At 45.2% G+C, this 7,740-nt stretch overlaps 1 long non-coding RNA gene across 1 annotated transcript in view; it reads right to left on the minus strand.

Annotated features, from left to right (window-relative positions):
- The window catches only part of LOC121037534 (uncharacterized), a 15,462-nt gene extending 8,046 nt beyond the window's left edge, over window positions 1-7,416 (minus strand). Inside the window, exon 1 of the long non-coding RNA XR_005793811.1 lies at window positions 7,279-7,416. This is a non-coding gene — a long non-coding RNA (uncharacterized LOC121037534). The remainder of the gene's footprint in view (window positions 1-7,278) is intronic.
- Between the last annotated feature and the right edge of the window lie 324 nt (window positions 7,417-7,740).

The following is a 7,740-nucleotide window of genomic DNA, read 5'->3' on the forward strand; positions in this document are numbered from 1 at the left end:
TGTGTGTGTGTGTGAAGGAAGGGGGTGGTGCAGGGAAGGTGCTAGTAAGCTTGGAGAGAGGTTATAGTCTTAAAAGCCCTTGATAAGCCTTCCAGCCCACAGGATGGCCTATGAGGTCCTCAAGGGTAGATCCCGATTTCTGCTCATTCTGGAGACAGGGTCTCTGTAGGCCAAGGATGAAGAGATAGAGGCTTCTGGGATCAGGAAGGAGCATCCCTGGCAGGGAAAGTCCTGGCCTTGGGCCGCTCACAGTGAGGCCCCACCTCACACAGAATTCACGCTCTCCAGGCTTCAGGGTTCAGCACACCCACCCCCATCCCTCAGATGAGGCCCTTGAGGGAAAGGAGCAGAATCCCACTGGGCCCCCGACACCAAGACCAGCCAGGCTCTGCTCTGGTCACTGCCCCACAGGGGACCCCAGGAGTCAGCCCTTCTTTCTCCATTTCTGCCATGTGTAAGCCTCACGGTAGCTCTGTCACCACTGGCTGTAAATCAACTCTGTTTCTTACCCAGTGTCATCCTCAGCAATGACAGCCTTCATTCAAACCATACATTCAATTACTTGGGTTCATTTCCCCCTCCACCCACAGTCTCCCCGAAGGTGATCTGGGCAATTCCTGGCTTGGAGAGTTAAGGCACGCTTAATCACTGGGTTGCCCCTAGGCTGTTGAGGCGGCTCCACCCAAGACAGGGTCCAGCTGTTCTCCAGGAGCCAAGCTGGATTGGGATGATCTTGAACACAACCCCACAACCTTCAGGAAAATGCCTTTTTCTTCATATACCTGGGTCACATGCTCTGACTTATTTGGCCTCACAGGAGTGAGGGTTCAATGCATTCGAGCAGACTACACTTTCTCCCTTTGGTTCACTCTCTAGAAATGGCCCTCTTTGTCTCCAGTGACACTTGGTGTCTTCAAGTCCATGCTGTCTGCAGATGAACACGGCCACAATTGGTATTTATGTGGCAGGGTTCCCCCGTCTTCTCGCCTCCTGTGCTCCAGTGTGAAGTTCGTAAGCAACATGTGGCTGGATTTTGCTTCTGTGTCCAATCTGACAGTTGCTGTTCAGTACACTTGTGGTTGTTGTTTTCATTGATCTATGAGAATTTATTTCCATCACTTAATTTTTGTCCTGAATTTTTCTAGACCTCTATTTTCCCTCTGCTCTCCTAACATCTACTTGAGAGACTGAGTTTTCTGTATTTCCTTTTCCTCTTCCTGATATTTGGAAGTTGTGGTAGGCTGACAACGGGTTCCCCCAAAGATGGGATTAAATTAACAGTCTCAGAGGAGGAGCTTATCCTGGGTTATCCTGGTGGGTCTTAAATGCAATCACATGTACCCTTATGTCAGAGAGGCAGAGGGGATTTTGACAAAGACTTGCGGAAGAAAAAGCTTTGTGAAGACAGAGGCAGGCATTGCAGTGCTGAGACACAAGCTCTCGCAGCTACCAGAAGCTGAGAGAAGCAGGGAAGGATTCTCCCCTAAAGCCTTCGGAGGGAGCATGGCCCTGCCTTCTTGACACCTTGGTTTCTGTCTTCTGGCCTCTGGACCAATAACATTTCCGTTGTTGTAATTCACCACATCTGTGGTAACTTGTAATAGCCGCCACAGGAAACGAATGTAGAAGTCATATTGTCTTTTACCTTAATAAATTGCCCTGAAAGTTTTAACCCGTGTACTAGAACATGCAGAGTTGTTCTGGACACAGTCAACCTCTCTGCCCCACTCCTTAAATATGCGCTGGATTTTGTTCTTAATATATCAGCCTTGTCGTGTTTGCACGGCCACAAATTAATCATTATTGTTTTTCTTTGAACTGTCAATGCTTTATTGGATCTCCCCACAGATTTACCAACTTGTTTGCTCACCATTGTTCCCTTAACATTTTTTATTGTAATAGGATATTTTATTGTAATAGAATATATAGAATATATTTAAGTTTAATGGCTTAAAAATTTTAGCCATTTTTTTAACATTTATTTATTTTTGAGACAGAGAGAGACAGAGCATGAATGGGGGAGGGGCAGAGAGAGAGGGAGACACAGAATCGGAAGCAGGCTCCAGGCCCCAAGCCATCAGCCCAGAGCCTGACGCGGGGCTCGAACTCACGGACCGCGAGATCGTGACCCGAGCTGAAGTCGGACGCTCAACCGACTGGGCCACCCAGGCGCCCCAAAATTTTAGCCATTTTTTAGTGTACAGTTTCGTGGCATTAAACACACTCACAATGTTGTGCAAACCTCACCACTATTTATTTCCAAAACTTTTTCATCATCCCAACCAGAAACTCTATGGCAACTAAGCAATAACTCTCCATGCCCCACCTCCAACTTTCAATAAACTCTAATCTTCTTTCTCTCCATAAATTTGCCTATTTTAGATATCTCATATAATGGAATCATACCATATTGGCCCTTGTATGTCTGGCTTATTTCACTTAGCATAATATTTTCAAGGTTAATCCATGTAATAGCATGTACCAGAACTTCATTCCTTTGTAAGGCTGAATACTATTCCATTGTGTGTACTCACCACATTTTATTTATCCATTCATCTGTTCATAAACATGTGGGTTGTTTCCACTTTTGATTCTTGCAAATAATGCTGCTATGAACCTTGACATATAAGTATTTGAGTCCGTTTTCTATTCTTTTGAGTATATATCTAGGAATGGAATTGCTGGGTCATATGGTAATTCTTCTCCAGACGTTGTACCATTTTACATTCCCACAGGCAATGTAAGCGGATTCCAATTTCTCCATACCCTTGCCAACAGTTACTTTCCATTTTTTGTTTATTTGCTTTTAATTATAGCTATCCTAGGAGGTGTGAGGTGGTAACTAACTGAAGTTTTTCTTTCATTTCCCTAATGATTACTGGTGCTGGGCATCTTTTCATGTGCTTATTGGCATCTGTATATCTTCTTCAGAGAACTATCTGTTCAAGTCCTTTGCTCATTTTTACATTGGTTGTTTTGTCTTTTTGTTGTTGAGTTTTAGACGTTCTTTGTATATTCTGGACATTAAACTCTTATCAGATATATGATTTGCAAATATTTTCTCCCATTCTGTAGGCTGTCTTTTCACTTTCCTGCTAATGTCCTTTGATGCACAAAACATTTAAATTTGATAAAGTCAGAGCTATCTGTTTTTGTTATTGGTGGTGGTGCTCAGGCTTTTGATGTCATAACTAAGAATCCATTGCCATACCTAAGGTAATGAAGATTTACCTATATACTTTCCTCTAGTCTCATGGTTTAAGCTCTTATATTTAGGTTGTTGATTCATTTTGAGTTAATTTTTTGCATATAGTGTGAGGTAAGGGTCCAGTTTCATTCTTTTGCACATATATATCCAGTTGTCCCAGCACATTTGTCAAAGAGACTATTCTTTCCCCATTGAATGGGCTTAGCACCTCTGCTAAAAATCAGTTGACCATAGACTGTACTCTTAATTTTATTCCATTTGTTTGTATGTCTATCCTGATACTAGCTCCATACTGTTTTGATTGTTATAACTTTGCAATGAGTTTTGCTATAAGTGTGAGTCTTTGACATTGTTTTCTTTTTCAACATTGCTTTGGCTATTCAGGGCCTCTTGAAATTCCATCTGAGTTTGGGTATCTGCTTGTCCATTTCTGCAAACAAGGCTTTTGGAATTTTAATAGGGTTGTGTTCCATCTGGGTAGTGTTTGGGTAGTATTGACATCTTAACAATATTAAGTCTTCCTGCCCAAGAACATGAAGTATTTTTTCACTTATTTAGGTCTTTAATTTTTTCAACAATGTTTTAGAGTTTTCAGGGAACAAGTCTTGTATATCCTTTGTTAAATTTATTCTTAAATAATTTATCCTTTTTGATGCTATTATAAATGGAATGTTTTCTTAATCTCATTTTCCAATTGTTCATTGCAAGAATATACAAATATAACTGATTTCTGTCTATTGATCTTGTATCCTGCAACCTTGCTGAACTCATGTGTCAGTTTTAGTACTTTTCTTTTGGATCCCTTAGGATTTTCTACACATAAGATATGCCATCTGTAAATAGAGATAATTTTACTTCTTCCCTTCCAATTTGGATGTCCTTGTTTCTTTTTCTTGCCTAATAACTCTGGCTAGAACCTCCACTACAGTGCTGAATGGCATTGGTAAAAGTGGGCATCCTTGTCTGATTCCTAATTTTAGGAGGAAAGCTTCCAGTCTTTCACCATTGGCTATATTACCTGTGGGTTTTTCATAAATGCCCTTTATCATGTTGAAGAAGCTCCTTTCTATCCCTAGTTTTCTGAGTGTTTCTATTGATAAAGACTAATGAATTTTGTCAAATGCCTTTTCTGTGTTAATTGAGATGACCATGTTGGGTATTTCCCCCTTCATTCTACTAATATGCTTTATTATGTTGATTGATTTATTATATTGAGCTATCTTTGCATTCCTGGCATAAATCTCACTTGTCATGGGATATAATCCTTTTAATATGCTGCTCAAATTGGTTGACTGATGTTTTATTGAGGATTTTTTTAATGTTTATTTATTTTTGAGAAACAGAGAGACAGAGCATGAGTGAGGAACCTGAGCCAAAGTCAGATGCTTAACCGACTGAGCCACCCAGGTGCCCCTTATTGAGGAGTTTTATATCTATATTCATAGAGAATATTGGCCTGTAATTTCTTTTCTCATGATGTCTTTATCTGGCTTTGGTATTAGGGTAATGCTAGCCTCACAGAAAGAGTTAGCATGCATATCTCCTCTTCTGTGTTTTTGAAGAGTCTGAGAAGAACTAATGTTAATTCCTCTCTAAATATTTGGTGGAATTTAGCATTGGAGTCATCACTTCCTGGAATTTGCCTACTCTCTAGGTCTCAATTCCTACTCTCTGCCTCTCATGGGCCCAAGCCCTTGACCCCTCTCTTCTGAGGACCTTTAAAACTAGAAGCAGGCTGACATGTTCACCAAAGTGCCAATTTACTGAAAACCAATTTGCCAAAAGTCAATTTCTCAAAAAATCAATTTGATGAAGACAGAACTTGTCAGATGACCAATTTACAAAATTTGCCAAACTGAGGAACATTTGTTTCTTTGATGATAATAAAGTATGCAGCTATTGGGTGATATAGTTTTATAGTTTTGTGATGTTTTAACTGGATGGTTGTTGTTTTATTTCATGACAGCCCTTCAAGAAAGGTTCATGTAGCTGGATGCTAACATCACACAGTGCAGTCTTTTTGTGAGTATATTCAAGCCTCAGTCCTTCCCCAAGCCACCCCCCTGCCTCCCTCTTGGTCAGTGCAATATCAGGAAGGGAATGGGGCTCTCTCTCTTCATATATGTCCCTGGAAATGTCCCTCACTTTCTCAAAAGCTCAGCCATGTATTTAAATGTTGCTTGTTATATTTTTCCCAGTTTTTCTAAGGCATGTCTGTGTGTGTGTGTGTGTGTGTGTGTGTGAGTGTGTGTGTGTAGAGGATTTCCAAGACATAGCATTGCTGAAATGGAGCCTGCTGTGCCCTTTATACAGACCAGGAAGTACAGGTCTACAGCAGGAAACCCAACTGATGACTGCAATGCAGCACCCAGGGGCAGAATTGGGATCTGAACTTGGATCTACCTCCTGCCACCTCCTGAGCTGATGGTGAAGGGTCTTCCTTTGAATACTTGAGTCCTCCTCCTGGTTCACAAAGTAGCTTTGAAGAGGAGGGGATGTGAGTTCTCTAGGTATTGACTCTACCCATTGCCAGGACCCTGGACATCTAAAACATACACTTCAGTGAATTCACACAGCAGGTGCAACACCACACTATCAGTGCCATTTACAGACAATGTAACTGAGGCTCCAAGGGGCAAAATGGCTCCCTAACTTCCCCTAGTTGGCAAACAGCAGAGCTGGAACACTTATCCATTCCCCTGACTCCTAGTCTGGTGGACTCCAGAGTGATGTGTCTTTCCATGTCTCAGACTCTGGCATAAGATGGCCCATGAGGCAGAAGGCAGGGGGTGCCCAGGCCTGAAGAGCAACAGCTTTTGGCAGAGACATCTCCATCACTAAGGGTATGAGCAGTGGAGGTACCACTTACAGGCCTGAGGAAAGGGAGGCTGGGAACCTATATGGGAAATCTGAAAGCAGGTCGGGAAGCCGCCTCCAAGTCTGGATTCCCACCACGGGTATCTGGGCAGATTGGCACAACGTCAGGCTCTCTCTGGGCCTCAGTCTCCTGGCATATAAAATAGGATCATATTGCCTGCTCTGTGTCTTAAATATAGACTTTCCTGGTTCTGGTTTCCCCAGGAGCTGGGAAGGTGTTAGTGCAGACATCGTGAATGTGCAGGTAGCAGAGGTAGGTGCAGTGACTATCAGGGACCCCCTAGAATTACGGGGTGTCAGAGCTCGAAGTGTCAGAATAGCTTCGACCTTGTCGTCCACTCAGGTAGCTTGGTGTGGCTTCCTGGAGCCACAGTGGGAGGGGGATCTGCAAGTGATTACCAACGCGCTCCACGGGGAAGGTGGGAGTAACGCTGGTGTGAGCGGAAGCTCCACAGACGGAAGCAAAGGGGGTGCCGAAAGGACAGGGCATGCAGGTTCCGCCACTGGGTCCAGACCTCTCGTCCCCAGCCTCGCATGCTATGGAACCATCCAGGCCCATTCTTGTGCCTCTTCCTCCAAGTACCAGCAGATTCTGCCGTGCTGGCTCCATCCTGGAGTGCAGGTTAATGTGCTGTTACATATTGCATGAGGCAGCCTGCTGATGAAGCACCCGCGATTCTTGCTTACAGGCAACCCCGCCCCTGAACCCGATGCCCAGAGGGTCCCATTAGCTCAGCTGGGCAGGTCGATTGCACCTCAGATGGGCCCAGCTGGGCCGAGGCCGAGCTGCTTCCCTGAACGCTTTGTGCGGGGAGGAACATCTTCCCTCCATCCCGGGCCACAGCTCATGGGCGTGGCCTTGTCTGAGGCCACCTGAGCCACACTATCGGTGAAGCCGAGCACAGCCACTCCCAGCTGGCAGCGCAGAGCCAGATGAATGTGGGACTGGCTCCGAGCTCCATTCTCTGGGAGTGGTGGTCACAGCCCGCCATGACCTCTTCTGACCTGCCTCCCCTGACCTGCTCTTGCCCAGGACTGCACCCACCCCTCTCTACCACCCCTCCAGCCTCCACGTGGCTGCCTCCATCAGTCATTCTTTTAGCCATTGAACCTCACCTCCACCTTGAGAGAGCTCAGATGGCACGTGTGACAGACTGTCCTCATGAGTGGGTGGCACACCGGGCTGATCTTACCTGGTGTGGGAGGGTAGCTGTCACAGGTACATTGGCCTGTAGGGTTTATTCTGTCCAGAACTCTCCAGGTGGCCTGCAGAGCAATGCAGGCTCTATCATGCTTCCGATCAACATTTCCCACAGTTCCTTGTTCCTAGACCTGTTTCAAGAGAGACAAGGCGGGGTGCTTACTTCCTGGTGGGAAGACATGGGCAGTTCTGGAGGGGTCCCTGGCCAGCTCAAGCCCCTCAGGCCTGCTGTCTGTACATCTCTCTGGACCCACCCCCAGGCTGGATGGGCATGGACATCTCTAGGTACACATCCCATGTAGGCCAGGGAGAGGTCTGCGGTGCTGCAGTATGGACCCCATGGGGACACCCAACCCTCCACTAGCAGATGTTTCCCTACAAGCCAGGTCTGGGCTGGCTAACACGGGAGGCCATGGGGCCATTGAACGGGGTTCCTTTTTCTCATGGACGTGCA

The sequence above is a fragment of the Herpailurus yagouaroundi genome, unplaced genomic scaffold, assembly GCF_014898765.1.
Source record: "Herpailurus yagouaroundi ecotype Mexico unplaced genomic scaffold, PumYag 163, whole genome shotgun sequence".
NCBI lineage: Eukaryota > Metazoa > Chordata > Mammalia > Carnivora > Felidae > Herpailurus > Herpailurus yagouaroundi.